Genomic DNA, 26,694 nt, shown 5'->3' with positions numbered 1-26,694 from the left:
TTGAAAGGAGATCTGTTCAAGGTTGTGGGCCATTGCCTCAATGATGCAAAAGCTTTCAAGTGCCCATCCTCAGGAATGGTTGTGAATTTAAGATAGATAACCCTAAATCGTGGGATGTTAGACCCGGTGTAAGTAGTTAACTTATCATGTATGGGCTGCATCTCTTTGTGTCAGTTTCCTGAGGACATCTCATGTAAGATGCTTAAAGGGACAATGTTTGAACTTGCACTAGTGTGAATCTTGGCATAAAACACATATTGTCCGTTCCATTTGGGGGATATCACTTGGATGGAGATAAAAGCTTCAACTTTTCTGACAGTATCCATGCATTCGCTCAAATTGACCACATGTACTGGAGTCTGCAGGATGTAACATTCTAGTTACTTCTTGGGCTTCATTAATGTGCTTATATATCATGGATAGGAGTTTGGAAACATCTTTGGCATTGTTCATTGGTTGGCCCTTCTGCACATTCTGATGCAGAGAATTACGTTGTGCTTTGAGACTCTTATCTCTTGGACTTCTTGCATATTCTGGCTTCTTGTGGAACATGTCTTGAACATCTCACTGAGGATTTGGACATTTTGTTGACCCTACTGACAGTTGCAAATTTTGTTGAGGAGCCAAGCACCTACAATGTTTGCTGCCCGGTTACAACTTGCATCGAACTTTCATCCTTCTTCCAGTAATCTGATAATGGTATAATCTTAGGTTTGTCCAGAAATATCTTTCAGAAAATTTGGATAGGTGTAGAGGTAATGACAAGCTCCATCACCTTTTCGGCTGGATTAGCTTTGGTGAAATCACATTCTTTGCATTGAAAAGTAGCAATGAATTGGTCACTATTTCCACCTTTTTTTTGGTAGCATGACATGTACTTACGCCTGTGAATTCTGACGTTGTTGTGAACCTTGAGCTGATCTTTGAGAACTTGGAAAATCTTGTATGGATTTGGGTAGTCAACACTGAAAATGCTGAAGGATCTTATTCTCCTTAATGCTTCATTCCCCAAAGGAATAAAGAAAATTGACAGCCTGTCTTACTTTATCAGTTATCTGTTGATCTATGAAGCGATACAGCAAACTGGTACAGATGGCTAAAGAGGTGATAGCAGTTGTGGTATAAACTTTTCACTGATTAACTGAAATTTGAACAGAGTGTCACAGAAATGCCAATCCATGTTCTAAGGTTTACTTTCTATCATCACCACACTTGTTTAAAAGTTTCAAGTATGGATCTCTGTTTCAGTGTACTGGCAGTCCCTGGATTAAGAACAAGTTCTGTTCCCGAGTACATTTTGAAGTCGATAAGTATTCAAGTCAGAACATTCAATTGAATGTTCACATGTCAAATTCTTAAAATAAATAATGATAAGGAACCTTTTTCATTAGTATGAGCATTCATAAGTAGGATGTTCATAAATCAAGAACCGCCTTTACTGTTTATCTGCTTATTAGCATACTTATCTTCTCTTTTTTCCCTGTTGGTAGCTTTACAGGTTATTGTTTTCAAAGTAATAGGCTAGAGTCTGTAGGTGACATTCACACCAGAAAGACAGTTGTTACATCATGTGCCTCTTTTTCTTTATTTGTGCACCATTTGCAAGAATCAAGATGACAGGATCTACAGATGGTTGAAAACAAGTTGGTCTTTTTAATGTTGAAAACGTTTTTTTCTCGAGTTTTCTTCTCTGCCACCACACCCACCACGACCTTTTTAATGTGTGTGTGAGAGAGAGAGAGTACTCAAAAATGTTTCTTCCTTCGGTACAGTTGTTGCAGTAGTCACTAATGATAAAACTTCAACTCTCATTCAGACAGGTCAGGTGATAGAATAGAATCAATAGAATAGCCTTTATAGTTACCAATACTCAGAGTGAAAAGTTTATACCACAACTGCTATCACCTCTTTAGCCATCTGTACCAGTTTGCTGGCACCATCTTCTAGAGGCTGATTTGTGCCACCACCTTCTCATATCTATATGTTATCATTGTTGTCACCATTACTGTCATTATAATGTGCCTGAGGTTTTTTTAAAATGTTGGGTCCCAAAACATACATTACAAGGAGGTCTGGTTCTTAATGAGTTTGATCTCTGGAAGCTTATTAATGACAAATCTTGTGCACAGATATGATTCTGTGAAGAGATGGTTGTATTCAATTGGGTAATTTGGGTGAGAGGAAGCTAAAAACATTGATATAGATTCATTTGGCCTGTTCTTGCAATGTAAATTACTTATCATTCATATAATTCAGCTTCAGGCACACATCACCCAACCCGTTAGTGCTCATCCTTTTAATGTTCCTAAATTATTTCTTCTGGAATAACCCTAATAATCCAAACTATGATCAAAATAAATAGGCCTATTGCCCCTGATAAGGCGCACAGATATGAGACACTCTAAACGCCTTCACTTACTGAGAGTGTATTTCTGTGCGTCTTTCTGTGTGTCAATGTTTTTTGTGTATGTATGTGCTTTGTGTATCTTTTTTGTGCATGTGTGTTTTAAAACTTGAACAACTGAGTATTTGGGTTCAAATTCAGTCCAGGTTGACTCTTCATTGGAGTCTGTCTTTCCAATGGGTCATTCAACCAAAATCCTGTATATTAAGGATCCCATGAAACAGATTTAAAGATGAGCAAGGCAGTTCTCCCCAGTGTCTTGGCCAAGACTTATCCCTCACCTTAGATCACCAATGAAAAGCAGATGATCTGACCGTTCTTATTTGGGCAAGTAACATTCTGGATGTCATGTGTGCTACAACAGTGATTACACTTCAGAAATACGCTTAACCAGCTGTAAAGAGCCTTGGGTCTGTTGAACATGTGAAATGTATTATACAAATACAAGCCCTTTATTTCTTCAGTAAGCTTACAGCAGAGATAAAGTGATAGCATGCACTGTCAGAAAGTCAAATCTCCTTTCAGTTCCCCAGGCTGGTTAAGTGTGTCTGAAGTCCACAGGTGCAGGAACCCATGAATAACAGCATGTCCAAGCCAGACAAAAAGAGTGAACATTTGTGGTCACTTTGCCCTGGATATTTTTTACATTTAGCCCAAGAAGAATAAAGCTGCTGAAGCATTAAACAGGTTTACGTTGTAATTCATTATGTATTACACCTCACTGCAGAAGGCTATGCAAAGACCAAAATTCCCACATAATTCAATAGCTGTCAATGCCAGATGGAATCTTTTATTCCCTGCCAGCTCAGGAACGACGTAGAAGGAAGGTACAATGAACCTAGTACACAGGTAGTTTGTGCCGATAAATTGTATTGTATAATGATTTAATAAAAGCCTTTTTAATGTTACCATGTACTATATGAACAGTTACAGTTAGAGAAAATATCCCCTTAAAGAATGCATCTGTTACATAATTATCTTGAGTCTGAGTTGGCAGATGGCTAGCAATTTTACTTGTCATCAGTTAAATTGCCATAGGAATGTATATATTTGAATGGAAAATTATGCCTCTGTTTTGTAAGGAAATCAAAATCGGAAGTATTAGATGTCTTCACTCATTATGTTGAAAATGGTTGCCAGATGTTTTTAGGCCCTATTACCACAACCAATTGCATACTGCACTCAACTTTTACAACATAATAACCTTGCAGGTCTCTTTTTGAGGAAAGTATTGTCTCTCCAGATGTTATAGTGAGTAAAGCTAGTTCCTGTTTTGGCTTTCAGCCATCTGGGCTAGGAGGACCTTCAACTGAATCAGGTGTCTATAGTCATGTCTGCAATCTGTCAGGGGGGCAGTTACTCATAGAATCACAGAATCCCTACAGTGTGGAAACAGGCCCTTGGGCCTGACAAGTCCACACCGAACTTCAGAGCATCCCAACCAGACCCATTCCTCTCTAACGCACCTAAGCTACACATCCCTGAACACTACGGGCAATTTAACATGGCCAATCCACCTAACCTGCACATCTTTGGACTGTGGATGGAAACTGGAGCACCTGGAGGAAACCCACACAGTAATGGGGAGAATGTGCGAGCTCTATACAGAAAGTCGCCCAAAGCTGGAATTGAACCCAGGTCCCTGGCGCTGTGAGGCAGCAGTGCTAACCACTGTGCCAACATGCTGCCCCCCAAAGTAACTTCAGTGTTCCTTCACCAGAGCAGAGAGGAAAATAACCTTCAGAACTTCAGCTCTGAATCACTATCCAGTGCTTTCTATTGAAAATTGCATGTGTGCTTGTCAGCAAGGACAAGTGTGAGCTCAGACAGGAAAATCGTCATTGACTAGCCTGTTGGTATTCGCTGCCTGAATGCTACAGGAAAAAAAATCACTTGGGCAAAATGCAATTGTCTAGTGGAGCCCTCAGAAACATACTCTACTATGAGACTGCTTTCAGTACAAGAGGGGGGAAGATTTGAATTTATATTTTGGACTTCTATATAGGATCTTTTCAAAATGTCCACAAATGGTTTAAGAATCCTTAGAAGTATAAAGTAGTCCTAGGAACACAATCAGACAAAGCATGCAATTCTCGCATACCTGTTTAATCCTCATTTTTTTAATTTTGAGTATCTACAGGACACTGTTATGTCATGCAATAGTTTCCATTATCTTTTACATTTTGGCCTGGGGCTTTTTTAACTCCTCTAGGATCCTGGCATCCTGACAACTAACTCTGATTCTGAATTTAGCAGGTCAGTCTCGGAACACAATTTACTTCCATGCAACATAATTGCTACTTGGGTTGTGTGTTGTGCAATCTAGGCGTGGAGTCACATAGAGCACAGTTAGGCAAGAAATGTGACAGCTTGTCTCTAAAGGAGAATGCACATTGAATTGAATCAATTGAAATCACTTGCATTGTAAGCTCAAGATCAAAACATTCTGACAATCAGAGACTATGATTAATTTTTCAAATGTTAGCAGGGAATTGGTCCTACTGGCTGTCTGCTGTTCATTAAATTTAACTTGCATTTTGATGTACAACACTGCCCTCATGGGAATCCCTGCTATTGGACTTTTATTTAGTAAATTTGAATCATCCATAAGTCAACTGATGCCAGTTTTATATTAGTGCTTGAAAGTTAAGTGTTTGGAGATACATTTCTGACCTGAAAGTTTGTGGTTAATGACAACAGGAGTCAGTCATGACCAACATTGTATTCTGGATGAACAGCTGAATCTAGGTCCTAACTAAAAAAACACAATTCCCTAAATCTTTAGCATAGAAGCCAAAATAGAAATGGATTCTAAGACTTCAGCATTTCTAGGTGCTGGGCTTTTTGGTAATCTGCCAAGAGCAACATTGCTTAGAAATAATATTTCCAGCAATTTAACAGACTGAAACATAAAAGCATGAAACAGGTTCAGTAGGATATGAGGAGCTGGCTTCAAAGCAGCTTGGGACTTAGGTCATTGGATCATAACTACAATGCGAAAGACAATTAAATGAGTCTATATAAAGTCAATTGGTGCCACTGCTTAACAAAGCTTTAAAATGCGTGTGCAATTCAAAGAATAGTTCATATCTATCAAAGATTAATATATAACTGCATTACTTCACTTTACAATATTTTATTCGTTATGTAGAAGAGTAAGAAACTAGGTCAAATATTGTAACGGAAGGCTGGTAATAAAAGTAGCTGCTGGCTACTAAATGAATATTGGCATATTTTTGTACGATGATGATAATAAGATCTGTTTATTTCACCAGGTTACCAATTCACCATTAAATAGAGCAGGGAAATCAGAAAGCACAAGGTGTCCTCTTCCTCAGCAGCATCATTCATTTCTGTATTTCAATATTATGTATAGCTCACTGCGGTTTGAGAAATGGATTGGGAATATTTTGAAGTTTCTGTGGTTCTTATTACAATACAGGGTTAATTAGAAAGATTTCCTATGTGATACCATACATGAGTTTAGGGTCTGGTTACACAGAAAATTTATTCACACATCCACCCACAGCATCCCATTTGAAAAGCCAGAATGTAGCAGTCCTTTAGGTTTGCAACAACAATTTATACTTTATAAAGTACCTTTGATGTAGTAAAAGTTCCAAAGTGCTTGCAGGATTGTATCAAAACCATGCCACATAAAGAGATATTAGAATGGGATGTAAGGAGAAACTTAAAGAAGGAGAGAATCAGAATTAGAAACAGGTAGGGAATTCCTGAGCTTAGGGCCCAAGCAACTAATGCACAGACACTAATGGTAAAGTGATTAATATTAGAAGCACATGTAAAGGCAGAATTAGAAAAGAACAGATGTTTTTCAAGGGTTAAGTATCTGCAGGAGGTCATAGATATATAGAGAGTGAAGCTTTGGAGGGATTAAAAACAAGGGTGAGAATGTTAAAAAAGGCTAGAAGCCCAGTGAGCTCAAGATGTGATAGATGAACAGGAAAATGAGGCTTGCTGTGTGGTTAGAGGCAAATGACCAAGTACTGGGTGATCTCAAGATCACAGAGGCTGAAAATGAAAGGTATACCAGGAGGCCAAGAACTCATGCAGACATCAATGAACATATTAAAACCATCACCTTTGAGATTCAAAGTCCATGTACTTTGATACTTACCTCTCCAGCTCTAGTTCAATTAAAGTGAGCTATTTCGGCCCATTTTGTTTCTGATGGATTGTTTTGGGGTGAAACTGCTCTAAAGTGCTCAGCCAGGTTTGGATGTGTGTAATTACATGAAATAAATTGACTCTTTATCTGGTACAACTTTGCTAGCACTGTTTTGAAGAACTAAGGAAAAGAAGTGAAAGATGTAGATAATCTTAGCAGTCAGGAAGGACATCTGAACTTTATTGAACTCAAGGTGCTCCTGAGAGAAATGAAGTCAAGCTTATGCCTGTAACCCAAATTTCTATTTCTATCATTCAGTTCAGTCCAGGTTCTGACAAAGAAAATAAATCTTTCATTAAGGATATTCATCTGTCGACTGTCTCCCCACATTTGGATGGTTTGCTCCCAAACCAGAATGGTTCCAAAATCGTTGGAGGTGGGCGTTCTAGTGCTGTTAGGAGGACTTAGACTAGTTTGACAGGGGGAAAGGGACAGAATGTTAAGATAGTAGGGACACAGCACACTATAGTAAAGGAACCATGAGAGAGTGTTCATGTTGAATTTTGAGGGACTTAAACAGGGCTACATGGTTTCTACTTTAATGCTAGGAATATAATAGTGGAACAGATGAGTTAAGGGTGTGGACTTACAAGTGGAATCGTGATGTTACTGCCATCACAGAGATATGTTTGAGGGATGGGCAGGTTTGGCAACTCAACATTCCACAAAATAAGATCTTCAGTCAAGATGGGGAGGGTGTAACTGAGGAAGTAGCATCACCTTATTAATTAAGGAGTCAGTTAGTGCAGTAAGGAGGGACAATATCTTGGAAGGGTTTTCAAATGAGGCTTTTGGGGTCCAGCTTAGAAGTAAAAAATGGGCAGTCGCACTTCTGGGAATATGTTAGAGTGTTCAAAATAGTCAGCAGGCATTGGAGGAACTGATATGTAGATAATACACTGAAAAACAATAACAAAAATAGGAAATTTCAACTTCCCCAACTTGGGTCATCATAATATAAGGCGTTTAGAGGGATGGACTTCTTGAAATGTATTCAGCAGAGTTTTCAATGTCAACATGTAGAAGGCCCACCAATGACCAGGATTGTATTGCACCTAATTCTGAAGAACAAAGCCAGGCAGTTGTTTGGGTAGCAGGGATAAGGACCACAACACCGTACATTTTAAGATAGTTAGGGAAAAAGAAGGAAGATGGTCTTCAAAAACGGCTTTAGTTTGGAGTAAGGCAGATTTTATTAAAATTATGCAGAATCTGGCTAAAGTACACAGAACCTAGTACAGTGCACATAAGAACAGGCCCTCAGGCCTGCTATGTCTGTAGTGAACTTTATGCCATTCTACACTAATCGTATCAGTCTGCACATGTCTCCATATCACTTAATTCATGCCTGTTCATGTGTCTGTTTAAATGCCACCTAAACATTGCTATCGTACCTGCTTCTATCACTTCCCCTGGCAGTGCATTCTAGGAACCTGTCATCCTCAGTGTAAAACCTTGCCCCGCACATGTTTTAAACTTTTCCCATCTCACCTTACACCTATGTCCCCTAGTATTTGATATTCCCACCCTGGGAAAAAGGCTCTGATTATCCAATTTATTCATACATCATAATTTTATATATTTCTATCAAGTTTCCCCTCAGCCTCTGATGCTCCAGCGAAAACAATCCAAGTTTGTCCGACATCTCCTCATAGCTAATATACTCCAATCCAGGCAGCATCCTGATAAACCTCATCTACACCCTCTCCAAAGCCTCTACATCCTTCCTATGGTGTGACGACCAGAACTGCACACAGTACTCCAAATGTGGTCTAACTAGAGTTTTTTGCAGCTTCAACATAACTTGCCAACTTTTGTACACAATTCCACAACAATGAAGGCAAGCATGCCTTATACCTTCTTTATCACCTCATGCAATTGTGTTACCGCTTTCAGGGAGCTATTGACTTAGACCACGTGATCTCTTTATATATCAGTGTTCCTAAGGGTCCTGCTATATACTGTATACTTTCCTATTGCTTTTGACCTCCCAAAATACATCACCTCACACTTGCCAAGATTAAACTCCATCTGCCAGTTGTCCCCAACTTTTCAAGGGATCAATATCCTGCTATAACTTTTGATAACCTTCCTCACCACCTACAACTCCACCAACTTATGGCAAACTTACTAAGTAGACAGTTAGTCCACATTTTCATTCAAATCATTCATATATTTAACAAATAACAGAGGTCTCGACACTGCTTCTTATGGAACACCACTGGTTACAGACCTCCAGTCAGAATAAAACCCTTCCACACCCTTCTATGACCAAGCTAATTTTTTTTCCTAAGTTACCAACGGACCATGGATTTCATGCAACTCTATCCCCAGGACCAGCCCTACCATGATGGACCTTGACAAATGTTTTTGTAAACTGCCAACAGCTACTTTGGGAAAGACTGCAGCAAAATGGGGTTATTGGAGCTGATCATTCAAAATGAAAATAGGGAGTGTTCATGCCCAAGATGTCCCCTTTAGGGTGAAATGTGGGAGCAACAAGCCCAGAGAACCATGCATGTACAGGAAAATTCAGGACTTGATAAGGAGGGTTGCAAGGTGGCTCAGTGATTAGCAGTGCTGCCTCCCAGCACTAGGGACCCAGGTTCAATTCCAGCCTTAGCTGACTTTCCGTGAGGAGTCTGCACGTTCTCCATGAGTCTGTGTGGGTTTCCTCTTTGTGCTCCGGTTTCCTCCCACAGTCCGGAGATGTGCAGGTTAGGTGGATTAGCCATGCTAAATTGCTCATCATGTCCAGGGGGTGTAGGCTAGGTGGGTTAGCCATGGGAAATGCAGGGTAATGAGGGGTGGGATACTCTTCAGAGGGTGGGTGTACGGCAAATAGCCTGATTCCACACTATAAGGTTTCTATGAAGAAAAGAGTTTTTAGCAGCTACAAAGGGAGCAAATCCACAAAGGCCTAGTGGAGTATACCAAGTGCAGGGGAGACTTAAGTAAACAATTAGGTAGTAAAATTGCAGACACTAAGGTCGGTGGAGTTGTGGATAGTGACGAAGGATGCTGCAGGTTGCAGAGAGACATAGATAAGCTGCAGAGCTGGGCTGAGAGGTGGCAAATGGAGTTTAATGCAGACAAGTGTGAGATGATGCACTTTGGTAGGAGTAACCGGAAGGCAAAGTACAGGGCTAATGGTAAGATTCTTAGCAGTGTAGATGAGCAGAGAGATCTCGGTGTCCATGTACACTGATCCTTGAAAGTTGCCACCCAGGTTGACAGGGCTGTTAAGAAGGCATACAGTGTTTTAGCTTTTATTAATGGAGGGATCGAGTTCTGGAACCAAAAGGTTATGGTGAAGCTGTACAAAACTCTGGTGCGGCCGCACTTGGAGTATTGTGTACAGTTCTGGTCACCGCATTATAAGAAGGATGTGGAAGCTTTGGAAAGGATGCAGAGGAGATTTACCAGGATGTTGCCTGGTATGGAGGGAAGGTCTTACGAGGAAAGGCTGAGGGACTTGGGGCTGTTTTCATTAGAGAGAAGAAGGTTGAGAGGTGACTTAATTGAGACATATAAAATAATCAGAGGGTTAGATAGGGTGGATAGGGAGAGCCTTTTTCCTAGGATAGTGACAGCAAGCACGAGAGGGCATAGCTTTAAATTGAGGCGTGAAAGATATAGGACAGATGTCAGAGGTAGTTTCTTTACTCAGAGAGTAGTAAGGGAATGGAACGCTTTGCCTGCAACGGTAGTAGATTCGCCAACTTTAGGTACATTTTAGTCGTCATTGGACAAGCATATGGATGTACATGGAATAGTGTAGGTTAGATGGGCTTGAGATCGGTATGACAGGTCGGCACAACATCGAGGGCCGAACGGCCTGTACTGTGCTGTAATGTTCTCTGTTTCTATGTTCTATGTTCTATGGTAAAGAAGGGGCATACAATAAATACTGGCAGCTCATATTAGGGAGAATCCCAAGGTATTCAATAAGTATATTAAAGAGGACAACTAGGAAATGAGTAGGCCCATTAGGGACCAAGGGGGTGATTTTTATGTGGAACTGGAGGACAGTGTGTTCAACAAAGGCTTCACATCTGTCCTTACTCTGGAGAAAGAAGATGTAGGTACAGAATTCAGGAAGTGGGACCGTGAGGTGCTTGAGCAGCTTAACATAACAAGTAAGGAAGGTGTTGGAGGTTTTGGCAGACTTGGTAAATTGGGTCCAAAATTGTCTTAGAGGTAGGAGATAGAGGGTGGTGATCAAAAGCTGTGTGTATGACTGGAGGCAAGTGTCCAGTGGTATACCACACAGCACATTGCTAGGTCTATTATTGTTTGTGATATACGTAAACAATATAAATGAGAATATGGGGGAGGGTGGTAAATACATCTGCATATGATATGAAGATCAGCTGAGTGGTTAATAGTGAAGAGAAAGGTCTTAGGTAACAGGACAATATAGACTCCTGTTACCTAAGGGCAGATTGGAGGCAGATGGAACTTAACTCAGAAAAGTATTAGGTGACACACTTTTGAAGAAGTAACAAGACAAGGGAATACTCAACCGTAGGACATGTGGAAGCTCACAGGAACAGAGTGATTGTCGGGTCCTTGTGCACAGAAGTTTGAAGCCAGCAGGGTAGGCTAATGGGGTAGTTAAGAAGGCTTTTGGGACACTTGCTTTTATTAGCCATGGCATAGATTACAAGAACAGAGAGGTTATATTGGAATTGTACAGGATTTTGTTTAGGCCACAACTGGAGTACTATGTGCAGTTCTAGTCATTTCACTATAGGAAAGATGCGATCACACTAGAGAGGGTACAGGGGAGATTCACCGGAATGTTGCCTAGGATGAAGCAGTTTAGCAATGAAGAGAGGCTTGGGTTATTTTCTTTACAGTATCAGAAGGCTGAGGGAGCCCTGAATGCGGTGAAAAACATTATCAGGCACATGGACAGGATGGATAGGAAGCAGCTGTTCTCCTTAGTTAAAGGTTCAATAACAAGGTGGTGTAATTTTAAAGTGAAGGGTAGGGTGCTTCGAGGAGATTTGAGGATAAAGATTTTCACTCAGAAGGTGGTGGGAATCTAGAATGCATTGTTTAGTACAAATGGAACACTTCATAACTTTAAAAGATACTTGGACAAGTACTTCAAATGTCATAACATTTGTGACTATGGGCCGAGTGCTGGAAAGTGGGATTAGCATAAATAGGTCAGCACAGCCTTGATGGGCTGAATGGCCTCTTCTGTGATTCAATTACTTTATTTGTCCTTTTTGTTGTAATTGAAATGTCAAAATATTGCCAATAAAGTAATCCTGTTATTAAAACATTTTTACTATTATTAATGTTTGACCAACACTAACACTCTCTAACATTGTATTGTAATGTACTTTAAAGCCATGTCAATATTTGTATATCAAGTGATTTCATTTATGTTTTACTTCCTCGAGTGCTTGCTGATTGAGAGTGAAATAAAGGAGGATGGTATGTCAGATGAAGGGGAAATTATGACCAGACCTCCTGAGGAGAAATCAAGTGAATCAAAACCTGGGACATAGATAACAGAAGGAACTACAGAGTTAGAATATTAAGCCACAGTGATATGAAAGACGGTGATCGGAAACAAAAATAGAAATTGCTGGAAAAGCTCAGCAGGTCTGGCAGCATCTGTGAAGTGAAATCAGAGTTAATAGTTCGGGTCCAGTGACCCTTCCTCAGAACTTATACAGGATCCATTGTTAAGAACAGTAATTCGTTTTCTACTATCTTCACTTTCTCATCCACATCATTTATTGTGACACTTATCCATGACTCAAGCCAAAAGCTCATCCCTTCCTTAAAGCATCGGAACATTTCAGCTGTCATGCAGTATGTGTCTTTGGAATGTATCATACACAGGCTATAATTGCCTCACATTCAAAACTTGCTCTAAGCACAAAAATCAGGCATGACTAGAAAATCCATTTTAGTATATGCCATGCAAGTGGTATGATTAAGAAAGTGGATATAAACTGCTGGGAGTTTGCTCAAGTATGCTTGCAACTATGGGCTTTTGTATAATATGTTTTATTTATCATTGCATAAGTTAGGCACTCTAGAAAGGGAAGTAAGGATTATTGGAGTTGGCTACTGTTCAATCTATCATCTCCTGTGGCATTTCAATTATAACTTCTTACTTTGTATATCATAGGCCAGGCCATTGGAGTTCGCTAGGAAGCAAACTTCATCAGGATCCCCAAAATCTGACTCAAGCTACTGAATTCGACCGTAATTAAACTAATTAACACATTTACTTACCTTCAGGTAGTTGTCATAATTATATTAGCTGTAATTTCAGTTAGAGCTGCACTTGGTTTTTTGTGTCAGTGTTATTCTTTTTTTTAAATCTAAGATACAGCCACAGCCTTTTACATGTGACTTGTCAGCTCTCCTGAGCTTTGTAAATTGGCCTAAATATAGGAATGATTAAAAGGAGCTTTAAATTGCAGCTAACCATGTTATATCTGATCTGGGAGCGCTCGTTGCTGTCACTAGATTAGTCAATGAACTGGAAATGTCACATTCACCATGCTGACATCTCATTACCTAAATGAGCACAACATAGATCAAACCAAAGTTTGGACTCGAGGATCTGACTAACTGTCAATAGCATCACACACAGAAAAGAGTGCAAAATGCAAATGTTAACTATTGAAATGAAAGCACAGACAAGTTGTGCTATTCATTAAAATGGAACTGGAAAGTGAAACTTTTACAGAGATTAAAGTTGCTGGAACTTCAGTCTCCTGTAACTCAGCCAGAAGAAGTGTAAGTATCATAATGTTATCGCTATAGGAAGAGGATGTTCTGTCCCAGAGTAATGTTCCAGGACCAGACAGGCGCCTGTTCATTAAAGGAAGATGGACTTGCGTTTAGTCAGTGCCTTTCATGTCCTCAAGACCTCCCATAACACTTTATGCCCAACAAAATACTTCTGAAGTGTATTTCTGTTGTACTCTTGGAAATGTGATAGCACAGTCAGCTGCCACAAACAGCAATGCAATAATAAGCAAATTAGCCATTTGTTTGATGTTGAATGCGTGATAAATATTGGATAAATCAGTAATAACTCTCCAACTTTTCTTCAAAGTAGTGCCATGGGATTTGTCACATTTATCGACAAGGCAGACAGAGCCTCAGTTTAAAGTTTCATCTAAAGACAGCATCTCCAAGAGCGCAACACTCCTTCTTTACTGCCTTGTTGGTGCAACGTTGGCATTGTACTCGTCACTGGAGTGCGTTTATGCCTTCAGGCTCAGAGGGAAAGATTCAATTCATAAGCTAAAACACAGTGCTTTATTGTCATTTGGTCAGCAAACACTAGTGCAGAAAACATTGCTAGGAATGACTTACTTTGGTTCACTAACCAAATGCCAAGAGAGAGTAGAAGCAATATTAGTTAATAGATTGGTAAGGGAGTGGAGTCTAACATGGGGGACACAGAGACATAGAGATATACAGCACAGAAATAGACCCTTCAATCCAACTCATCCATGCTGATATAAATCTAATCCCATTTGCCAACATTTGGCCCATATTCCTCTAAACCCTTACTATTCATATACCCATCCAGATGCCTTTTAAATGTTGTAATTATACCACCCTCCATCACTTCCACTGGCAGCTCATTCTATACACGCACCACCCTCTGTGTGAAAACATTTGCCCCTTAGGTCCATTAAATCTTTCCTCTCTCACCCTAAACCTATGCCCTCTAGTTTTGGACATCCCCAAACCAGGAAAAAGATCTTGCTTATTTATCCTATCTATGCACCTCGGACATGATGGCAGAAGTAATGCAAAAGATGATTATTTTTCTAAAGGTCAGAAAAAAGTAAATATTGGATTTCGAGGTTTATCAATTTCCTTGCACATGAATCATAGAAAGTTAATAGCTACAGATTTTGGTTGCAGATGCAGTGAGTGATTGGCAAGACAATGGCATATTTGTTCTTTATTGCAGGGGGCTGTAAAATAAGAGCAAGCAACTCTCACTGAATTTACACATGACTTTAGTGAGATCACTCCTGAAATACTGTGTACAATTTCAGTCAACTTACCTAAGGAAAGACATAACTTGCTTTGGTGGGGTGTATACTTAACTGAAACGGAGTGGACTGTGCCTATATTCTCTGAGATATAATGGATGAGAGACAATGTTATTGCAATGTATGGGACTGACAGGCCAGAAGGATGTTGACTGTTGCTGGAGAGTTCAAAGATATGCCTTATAGTTTCAGGAGAAGAGCTCAATCATTTATGACTTAGATGAGCTTTTTCACTAAACAGGTTGTGAACCTTTGAAGCTCTGGACTTCAAAAGGCTGTTTGGATGCTTTTTTGATGAGTATATTCAACTCTGAGAGTAATTGTATCTTGGCCATGAGGAGAATCAAGGGATATGAAAATACGGTGAGAAAATGGAATTAATATGGATTTTTAGCCATGACCTTACTGAGTGGTGGAGCCATGTCAAAGGGCCTTGTGACATGTTTTTGTCCTGGTTCCAGGTTTTTGTAAATTTCTGCAGCAATCTCCTGCCTTGTAGCAGTTACCTTCCTCGTCACTTCCCTCCACAGTTGAGTGCATCCCTGAAGCTGGAAGTGTTCTGATTGTCCATCCATCTCAATTGGGCAGGGCCGCCATTGGTCTCCATGGCAACGAAGGGGTCACCCACTTGACAATTTTGACCTTAATCGGTTTTCCACCAGAGGTGGGATCAAAAACCTGAAAAAGGATCCAACTCCTGTTTCTCACCCCCCTGGCGAAAATTCAGCCCCATGTATTTGTTTTAAAAATTGGTCATACTTCAAATCAAAGACATCTTTTGATATCTTTGTGTTAGAAAACAGGGAATTGTTCTTGATAGTTTGAACATTTCAAATGGCCATTTTCTAATAGAGGAGATTATTTACTCATAGCGACATACCTACTCAGGAGGACTGTGGAGGGGGCAGACATGAATCATCTGATCCATTGTACACTTTAAAGTTCTGGAAAGTGCATCAACTAAAGTGTCACAAATCAAACTGGTCGGGGTAACATGCCCCAGATCATCCTAGAAAGTGAATCCTATGCTTTCAACTACCAACTAATAGCAGCCTATATTTGTACAGACTCTTGGAAGTAATAAATTGTTCCATGGTTCTTCCCAAATGGATTTTCAAATAAAATACAATGCCAAGCCACATAAGAAGACTGTAGGACAGCATGGTCAAAATAGAAGCTGCCTCATGCGGCTGTCTTAAAGGAGGAAAAACTTGTTGAGGCATAGATGCATCAGGAAGGAATTTCAGACCATTTGGCCCTGACGGCTGAGGGCATGGCATTCAATGGTAAAATGGTTAAGATTGGAGGTGAGCAAGAGACCAAAATTGGGGGAGCATCAATATCATGGAGGTTTATGAGGAGATTCCAGACACAGAGAGGGCAGAGTCATGGAGGATCTTGATAACAAGGCTGATCATTTTTCAGTCACAGTGTTACCATACTTGAGTCTTGCACTGCTAGCTGAACTTCCTTCAGCATTCAGTGTCTTATGAATGAATGTGTAACAACATGGCCTAGAACCTGAATGTGAGTGGAATAGACAGACAGCTGATCTTGGGAAGGAATGGGTGTTCACCTTTGTGAGTTACCATCCGTTTAGTTTGAAATGAGAAACCAGTGACTCGGATCCAGAGCGCCTGTGATTTCCTATGATTCCAATGTGAGTGTTGGAATGCTTGGAATAAATGATTGAACCTGCATTTCCACTAGGGAGCTGTGTTTGCAGGATGCAATGGACAAAGAAAGGTTTGCAATAATGTTGATCATATCTTTAGAGTTTAATTTGCTGTTGACTGAAGAGCAGGATTAATGAATTACCAGTGACAGCAAAGTGTGGGGCTGGATGAACACAGCAGGCCAAGCAGCATCTTAGGAGCACAAAAGCTGACGTTTCGGGCCTAGACCCTTTGAAGGGTCTAGACCCGAAACGTCAGCTTTGGTGGTCCTAAGGTGCTGCTTGGCCTGCTGTGTTCATCCAGCTCCATACTTTGTTATCTTGGATTCTCTAGCATCTGCAGTTTTCATTATCTCTGATTAGTGAATTACCAGTGTTGGATATAAACATTTTCAATTAATGGTTATGACAGGCCCCTGGAGAAGATGGGACTTGAACTGGGATCTTCTGACCTAGAGGCAAGGACAATGCTACCATGCCAGCACTATGCTCAGGCATAAGGAACTTCCAATGTCAGTCTTCCCATAACTTAATCTACACACTGTGGCTCATGGTTTTTAGAATATAGAACATAGAACATTACAGCACAGTACAGGCCCTTAGGCCCTCGATTTTGTGCCGACCTGTCATACTGATCTCAAGCCCATCTAACGTACACTATTCCATGTACGTCATATGCTTGTCCAATGACGACTTAAATATACCTAAAGTTGGCGAATCTACTACCATTGCAGGCAAAGCGTTCCATTCCCTTACTACTCTCTGAGTAAAGAAACTACCTCTGACATCTGTCCTATATCTTTCATCCCTCAATTTAAAGCTATGCCCCCTCGTGCTCGCCGTCACCATCCTAGGAAAAAGGCTCTCCCTATCCACCCTATCTAACCCTCTGATTATTTTATATGTTTCAATTAAGTCACCTCTCAACCTTCTTCTCTCTAATGAAAACAGCCCCAAGTCCCTCAGCCTTTCCTCGTAAGACCTTCCCTCCATACCAGGCAACATCCTAGTAAATCTCCTCTGCACCCTTTCCAAAGCTTCCACATCCTTCTTATAATGCGGTGACCAGAACTGTACATAATACTCCAAGTGCGGCCGCACCAGAGCTTTGTACAGCTTCACCATAACCTTTTGGTTCCGGAGCTCGATCCCTCTATTAATAAAAGCTAAAACACTGTATGCCTTCTTAACAGGCCTGTCAACCTGGGTGGTAACTTTCAAGGATCTGTGTACATGGACACCGAGATCTCTCTGCTCACCTACACTGCTAAGAATCTTACCAGTAGCCCTGTACTTTGCCTTCTGGTTACTCCTACCAAAGTGCATCACCTCACACTTGTCTGCATTAAACTCCATTTGCCACCTCTCAGCCCAGCTCTGCAGCTTATCTATATCTCTCTGCAACCTACAGCATCCTTCGTCACTATCCACAACTCCACCGACCTTAGTGTCGTCTGCAAATTTACTAACCCATCCTTCTATGCCCTCATCCAGGTCATTTATAAAAATGACAAACAGCAGTGGACCCAACACCGACCCTTGTGGTACACCACTAGTAACTGGTCTCCAGGATGAACATTTCCCATCAACTACAACCCTCTGTCTTCTTTCAGCAAGCCAATTTCCAATCCAAACTGCTATATCTCCCACAATCCCATTCCTCCGCATTTTGTACAATAGCCTATTGTGGGGAACCTTATCGAACGCCTTGCTGAAATCCATATACACCACATCAACCGGTTTACTCTCATCTACCTGTTTGGTCATGGATTTTATGTAGTAAGCCATTTCAATTTCTAAGGGCCCTACAACATCACAAAGAGCTTCACAGTCAATCAACCATCCCCCTTTTCTGATGAAGGGTCTAGGCCCGAAACGTCAGCTTTTGTGCTCCTGAGATGCTGCTTGGCCTGCTGTGTTCATCCAGCTTCACGCTTTATTATCTTGGATTCTCCAGCATCTGCAGTTCCCATTATCTCCGATCAAACTTTTAAACTGTAGCTACTGTAACACAGGAAATAAAGCAGCCAGTTTGCACACAAGCTCTCAGAAGTAAGATAACGAATGGATAGATTTGTTTAACCAGCAAATATTGACAACGAACATCCTGCTGTTTTTAAAATAATGCCACGGAATCCGAAGGGGGCATGTGGGCACTCCAGTTTAGACAGTGCCCGTGATAGTGCAGCACTCCTTCAGCATCGCCCTGGAGCTAGCGTTTATGCTGAAGTCACTGGATTGCACCTGAGACCCCTGAACCTACCAAACTCTGAGCAGGCAAGTGCTACATGTCATGTGACCTGGCATGTTCAGGGCCACTTTGAGTCATCACCCTTATTGCATCTGTTAAACTGTTTTTCCAGGTTGCCCTGATTGCAGATATGTATTTACAAAATATTATCCTTTAGCTTGTGAAAGATTCAAAAATCAACAGAGAAGAATACTGTCTCCTTAAGAATTCAGTGGGTAAAATAAATAGTTGCCAGTCAGTACATTAGTCATATACATACAATACATACAAGGGGAGGTGATAGCTACTGGATATAACCATTCCCTATTACACAACAGTTCAACAAACAGACTCTGAAAATTTCAAAGCACACGGCTTTTCACTTAGCAGGACTTGTAGTCTTTACATAAAATAATCTGAATACAATTGCAATTGTCCGTTTAAAATTTATGCAAAATTTTCTGTGGGAGAAATACTTTGCGGGTGATCAGCTAAAGCAGTTGAAGCTGCTTATTTACATAGTAGGTGGATTCAGGTTTGCTCATTATTTTCTACCTGGCCTGGCACACTCCCAGAAACACATTATGAATAGGTGTGTGATGTTTGCTCAGGTAATTCCACCCTCGAGGAAAATACCAGCAGATGAATTGAATTAAATGTGAAGGGCTCTTCTTTCTTTATCTTCCATTATCCTAGATTTCCTTCATTGTTTAAATCTTACTTTCTCTGGGTTGTTGAAAACCTCTTTTGCATTGAATAGTATAACTCTCAATGAGTCACAGCGGACTGTGTCTTCAGAATGTACAGAAACGTTTCGATTATGCAGTGTAGAATTCCTGCTCAAATTCATTACTCAGGGCTTCAATATGGTTAAAAACCTTGATTTTCTTATTAGTGTTGTTTAAGTGTTGGTATTAATATAATGCAAAGTGGTAAATCTAGTCTCTGTAAAGCATAAGATGTGAGTTGCCTTTGACTGTACAAACAGGATCAATGAGGCCACTGACTCTCCATAGAACCAGTTGGGTAAGGCAGTGGACACCAGCTGGTCCCCACCACCAACACAATAGCTTCCTGCATTCAGAAGGAATTTCTTTGAAGGCATTGCATGCAATCTGTTGTTTCACCAAGTGTCTCCCTCACTTTTGATAAGGAGGTGAGATACGTGTGCCAACTCTTCAGAGGAAGGCATGCTATGACTTCTTCCAAACAAGCAGCTTAGAGGATGCCCAGTGGGCGTCCCTCTGATATCAATTCCTGGGGAGGTGGTTGAACCCACTGAGAGCTGCTGGCCAATCGAAGGCCATTATCTCCCTTTGCTGGGGACTGCTGCTGTGCAAGTTGTAGCCATTGTCAGAAGGGCGACCAGGATCGTGGGGAGCAGCCGGTAAAATAAATGATCAGTGGTGAGGAGGGATTTGCTGGAATTCGGACTCGTGGGGAGTCAGAAGCAAAGGTTCCAGGAGTTGCGGTTCTCAAAGAGCACCCCACTGCCCCATTCCCATGCAGTTTATCAGACTCTGAGGGTCTTTGTCTGGGGGAGTCTCCCCACCAAGCCCTCACCCCGCCCAGTTGCCAGGTGGACTGCACTGTTTGGACATTTGTGCAGTCTGCCTGCAGTGAGGCCTATGTGGAGCCATGATGTTTGTCCAGCAGTAGTGTGCAGAGAGTTTTGAGCCATCAAACACCACATGGTTGGTGGCAGGGCAGATAAGTTGAGCAAGGGTTTTCCAAAGGTGGCAGATTTAGATACACTACCTCCCACATTAAGTAAGTCTCTCTCTTGGCATCTTGTCTTTGTCAAGACTGGGAGCAAAGATGCTACTCGATATCCATGAAAAAATCCTGAAATAAATGAGCAATTTGTAATTGGTAATTGTGGCATGACACAATGGCTCAGGACATATGCTCAATCATTGATTGGTCATGCATGCTCTTTTTATCTGTAAAAATGTTGGAAATTGTATATTTATAATGGGTTCTTCAATGGTTGAGTACAGTTGTATGCCATTTTATCCCTTCTGCATGATATAGGGTCTGTGCTATGAGGAGAAAGAGGAAGCAAGACAGGGTTGATCTCCACTAATTTATACCATTACCATTGTATATCTTATCAACCAGTCAGGGATTTGGAATGATTAAGGTAGTGAAAGGATTAAACCTTCATGGATGAAAGAAAGCCTGCAAACGTCTGTAGTCATTGTAAACAAGGAGAAAAAGGAACTAGAAATTAAAGTGAAGGAAAGATAAAATATCAATGTAGAATGGCTGTCAAAGTTCTGTGCAACTACTTTCTAGAATGAGAGGTCAGAGTTTTAGGATAAGGGGGAGCAGAAATTGGGAGGAGGAGGAATTGTTTCTCTCAAGAGATCATGATTTTGTGAAATTCGCTACCACAGAGAGTGGAGGATGTCAGCACACTGCATAAATTTAAGGAGGAGATAGACAGGCCTGAAAGGTTATGGAGAGCGGACAGGAAAGTGGAGTTGAAGCTGAGATCAGTCATGATTATATTGAATGGCGAAGCAGGCTCAAGGGGCTGAACTGCCTACTCCTGTGCTTAGTTCTAACAGTCTTATGATTTTGCCTTTTACTGCCCAACACTTAACCTCCAGCCAAATTCATCGTCACCATGCCAGCTCAGAAAAATTGTACACCACAAACCTCTCAGCATTGAGAAATATCTCACTTGCTGCGTCAGGGCCTTGTCTTTGTAATTCTTAGCTGCCTGATAATAAGGGTTCTGCCTTAGAATTTAAGAATCATGAACATTTGAGAAATATCCTGCAGGCATTAACAACACAGAACGTTGCTGTAAACAACACACCAACAAGAGGCTGAGCATTACCTTGGGAACAAAGTTTAACTCTAATATAGATGGCTATTAAATTCACAAGAAAATCAATCAATTATGAAAAGTTTCATTTTTGATTCTCTGAGTTAACTGATCTCAACATTTGAGGCATGACCACCGTGGGGTACTCAAGTTTATGTTTAAAAATTAATGGTAAAACGTATTGGGACTATTGCAGAATCATTTAAGAGTCATCAGTCCTTCCCCTTCATGCTGATATAATGTCAAAGCAAAAGAACGTGGTGAGAGGAAATTGACTGACATTTAGACAATTTGACCTGATTTGTAAAATGTTCACATTGGCATTTTGTCTTGTGACCGTTATCTACAGCAGAAGGGAGTTTGTGTGTTTTCATTCACGTTGACTACCTCCCTGGCTTCTATGCCGTGTCTTCTCCTTCAACAGAGATGATGAGAGAGGAAAGCTCACCACTACATCTCCTGGCACCAGGTGCAACACCTTCCTTCAAATTATTTGGTAAAACAATGTTTGGTTCATCCTAAAAATAGAACGTTCATTAAGATCACTTTGCAAATCATGGAGCTTGGTTAGGAACAATTTGAAGTTCCTTTTAACTTGTTCCAATTTATTCATCCCCATTGTGGGTCCGCATTTTGCTTTCCTGGAGAGGCCTTTGTGAGCTCCAATGATTCTTAGAATTCGTGAAATTAGTTGCAATCAACTGGACATGGTATCTGGTCAGCCAAAAAGCATCCCCCTCACCAACAATTTCTCAAACCTCAAATGACCAGTGCTGCAGAGAAGAACAAAGAAAATGATACAAACACTCTCTGAAATTTTCCTTGTATTGTGGCAACATTGACTTTAAAGACTAGTAAGAGGTTACTATGAATCATTCTTAAAAGTGACAACACACCCTCCCCCAGACTGCCTCTGTGGACAGTAGCAGCTAAAATGCTTCCCTCCAAATCATAGATCCCTACAGTGCAGATAGAGGCCATTCAGTGCATCAAGTCACCACCCAGACCCACATTTACCATGACCAATCTATCTAACCTGCACATCTTTGGTCTCTGGGAGGAAAGTGGAACACCCAGAGGAACCCCACACAGACACTGGTGAACATGTAAACTCCACACAGAGAATTGCCCAAGGCTGGGATTGAGCCTGGGTCCCTGACACTGTGAGGCAGCAGTGCTGGCCACTGAGCCACCATGCTACCCTTTTGCTGTGGGACTTATTGACCATACCTACAGGCCAAAGTTTGTCTCAGTCGTGGTCTTGAAGGTGAATTTGGCATGCTGCAGTCTCAAGGCTCTATCATAATCGTCACTACACAGACAGGGGCTGGGGTCAGCTTACAGGGTCAGTCTGAACATCTTTCTGGCACAGTTCCAAGGTGACATGATGTATGGCCTAATGCAGTGACAAGCTGATTCTGACATTCATTTCTTCAAACAATGTTGATTGGAGCAGAGTTTACTCACAACAAATTGTTTGCACTGAACTGGTTATAAAAACAGATCAGAATAGCAACAATTCAATGTTGTACTTACTAACTCTTAAAGACACTTGGGACAAGGCCATAGCTAGTAAAACACTGTGTGCCTGTTCTAAAAACACCCTAACATAAACAATTCTATCACATTACTTTTAAAGAAATAGATTATTTCAATTTGAACAACAAATTCTTCAGCTACACAGATGAGGTACTGAAACTAGAACTCATATGAAGTAGACACAGTTCTCCAACATCTAGGGTTAACTTTTCCATTATTGAAAATTGCACTGATCTTTTATCATGGAAGAAACTTTCTCTCCTTTTGATAACAAGATGAATCATTGATTTGGAACGTGATTACTCGCAAAAGCTGAACAGATTATCTTAAAGCCGATTGTTTTTTACATTGTTATAAAAAGTGAAAATAAATTCCAAAGCCTGGCTTAACAATCACCTATCGATATGAGTAAGGGGTTAATCAGTCTACAATGATTGCACCATGTCATGGAGGTGGCCCCCACCACCCCATATGGTAATCAGGGAATTGGTAATAAATGCATGGCCCAGCTGGTGATGCTATCATCCCATGAAAGAAAGCAGAAATATAATCTGCATACATCCATGGTATTTTCTCCTATGTAGTTTTCTCCTCATCTTTCTTGGAGAGTTCAAGTGCATTTTACAGTGATCCTTCAGCTGACACAAGTAGCCATTCTTCATGTGTGTGTGTTTATTGTGTTTGGCTAAAGGCAATTCAACCTTGAAGCCATCACACTTGTGTGTAATACTGTTCTCAATTCAAATACACACTGACACAGCACATTTTGCATTGATTTGATCTATTCCAGACTCTTAGCAATATAGATATAAATGAGCTTTACCTCCAATTTACCAAAAACAAAAATAAAGACTGTCACTTCATCTGGGCACCTACCAACTCACCTTGATCTGTACTCTCTCAGTCTCTTCAAGCCACTTTAACTATTTATATTTCACAGACTTATGTTACTGAAATGATTTGTGCATATTCCAATAAGCAGAGTGAACCTAAGTTTTTCTGTTCTAAATGTTAGCACTTCAAGGAACAGTTTAACTGGAGCTGCAGTCCTTCTAAGGAATTACAGTCTGAGATCAGTGAAGTACGTGAATTATTGACAGTCATAGATTCTGTCTCTCACAGCCATGTTTCCCAAATCTGCCCTCCAATGTGAGAAGTCCAGTGTTAGAAGAAGTTTCTCAAAGGCTGGTTGCCCTTCCTAATGATTTTGGACTACAGTTGGCATTTAGTCTTTCCATTCGGAAAGGCAATGTCCAATAGGTGACCTTTTAACAAATAATAGTGAAAAATATCCTACAAACGCAATTATGTGAGAAGGTCAATGAGCCCAAAATGGTATTTTGAATTTGTATCAGGAATCCTTTTCACACAAAAGTCGATCAATGCTCAAATGGTCTCTGGGATAGGGCAGTGGGTGAATTAAGTGGGCTGAATGGACTACCTTCTTTGTAATTGCCCTGTGATTAGGGTTCAATCCCACAGATCACCTCTTAGAGAAGGTAACTGCATATTGTTTGCTGCTGCACCCCGGAGATGACAGAAGCATAAGGCGCCAACATCAAGGGTGTCACCCAGAGCTGGATGGATGGGTTTTGCTCTGGTCATGGTGACTTTTTGTTTGACATGAACATGGCATTGAAATAATCCATGCACCCACCCCAGCCTCTACACCTAACACTCAACAGGAAAGTTCACCTAGTCCTCTAGCCAGGTGTTCATTTCCAAGTATCAATCAGAATTTGTAAGAATTCCCTGAGGTCAATTTTCTTTCTAACCCTCTATCAATGTTAAATTTATCTGTTAATAATTTGGTCATATGTCCCTTTGACTTAGACATGCAACTTAATTCAGAGTAATTTTCTGGCTTTGCTTTTGCAAACTATTTAGTATCAGACTTTTCTGGAAATTCGACAAGATGTTTCAAACCGTTGTTTGACCCTATGAAATCATGGAACAGAATATTCACTCCCCATCTAAAAATGTGGTAAATTTAAGCTCTTGACCAATAAACAAAGACACCATTTTACATGAAACATAAAGCACAGTATGCGTTTACTGTGCTCAAAAAAGAACAGTAGATAGACCTGCAGCAAAGGACAACATTGGTCCAATATGAGAGTATCTCCTGCTGAACCTGTATTTCATACTTTTCACAAGGGTGGCTATTTACCTCCCCCCATCTATTCCCCTTTATATGGTACTGTCAGGCCATCAGCCAAGTTTCTGTACCAGCCAAATTTCTGTACCCCAATCCAATGCCCACTCATCCTGAGTGAGCTTTGAGAGTTGGCACCAACCAGCTATTAATCTGTGTGATGCCTCATAGCCAAGTTGAATCCCGTGATTGTGTGATGCAAACATACGTATACTTTCCAACACTTGGACCAGGCAGCCAGAACCTAGTGTCTCTGATCATGGCCCTACTCTGACTAAGATCAGCCATAGTCAACACAGACTGAGGATTGGAACAAAGACTTCCTTGGGCTCTTCTACCATACCCAGTGATCCACTGGAAAAACTCACATTTACACTACTAATGATCAGCTATCTCCTACTTGCTTCAAACAGCACATGCCTTCCACACTGAATGTGGTAAAGAAATAAAACAAATACCCATCCTTAAGACAGCTGTCCACATTGGAGGCATGACAATTTGCATTTATTGTCAAAGGGATTAGGCAACTCATGTAGGAGAGCAGGAATAGAATGTGACCCACATCTATGGATTTGATGCAATATTGTAGAGGGAAATATGGGAGATAATGAAGTTTTTCTGGTTACATTTGGTTTGTAATCTCAGACAAGCTCGCTGTTTTTGGCTTTGGCAAGTGTAGGGCTATCACTTGTGTATAAACTCAAAAAGAAAAAATAACACTGTGCTATAAGAATAAAGCAAAGGAGTAGGTCAAATTGCATAACTCCTTCAAAGAACCTGAATGGCCTCCTGTGCTGGAGTATCCTGTAAACCAATGCCACTTAAATCTTTATTGCACCTTTCTTATGATTTATAATATCTATAAACTCAGGCACTTTTGAATAGACCAAGTTAAACTTAAGCAGTTGAGTTACACTAAGACAAAGTTTAAGCCTGCATATAATTTATTCTGATCAATACAAAAGGCAGAAGACCATTAAAAAAAAATTGCAACATGCAGTGAAAAGTAATCCAGCAGGTTTTGCCAGTTAATGCTGTGTCCTTCCTAATCTATTACATTTAAAATCACTCTAGGCCCTTACTATAGTGAGTTGCTTTAATACAGTTTAACTGCTTTTCATGAATGGATGTTGATAGACATCAGACTTACCTCCACTCAGCACCTTTCTCCTTGTGCAAAAAAAGTAAAAGAATTCTTTGTATCCACCGTCAGATTGCTTGGCTGAGGACTGTGTCTGGTACAGCTCCACAATACACCTTGTGCTGATGTTTCCTGTCTGGTTATAGCAGCTGAAGGCAGTGGCTGAATTTATAATCACACATTGTTTACCTGTGCAAACACAATAGGCTTGCATCAGTTGACTTTTTATGTATCCCAGCCAGTGATTAACTCTTCAGTACATTTTTTGCTTAATTCAAGGAAGCAAGTTGAGACTGAAAACTATTTTGCCCTTTGGATGGGGTTGGGGATTGGGGCTCTGAGAGGACCTCCCTGCGGGTCTGCCCTTGGGTAAAGATAGCCATCTAGAGGTTCGGAGTGGGCATAATCCTTGGCGGTGGTCCTTCTGGCTAGACTGATTATGCCAATAGCTCAGTGTGGTTATAGAGGGGG

At 40.7% G+C, this 26,694-nt stretch overlaps 1 protein-coding gene across 1 annotated transcript in view; it reads right to left on the bottom strand.

Moving 5' to 3' along the window:
• Window positions 1-26,351, bottom strand: part of LOC125462722 (SAM pointed domain-containing Ets transcription factor) — an 81,092-nt gene extending 54,741 nt beyond the window's left edge. Inside the window, exon 1 of the mRNA XM_048552997.2 lies at window positions 26,233-26,351. The gene's annotated coding sequence lies outside the window, so the exon portion shown is untranslated. The remainder of the gene's footprint in view (window positions 1-26,232) is intronic.
• Window positions 26,352-26,694: the final 343 nt, after the last annotated feature.

This window comes from Stegostoma tigrinum, chromosome 21 (genome assembly GCF_030684315.1).
Source record: "Stegostoma tigrinum isolate sSteTig4 chromosome 21, sSteTig4.hap1, whole genome shotgun sequence".
In the NCBI taxonomy this organism is placed as follows: domain Eukaryota; kingdom Metazoa; phylum Chordata; class Chondrichthyes; order Orectolobiformes; family Stegostomatidae; genus Stegostoma; species Stegostoma tigrinum.
Note: the sequence above shows the minus strand (reverse complement) of the source record. Positions and strands in the feature narration are given on the sequence as shown.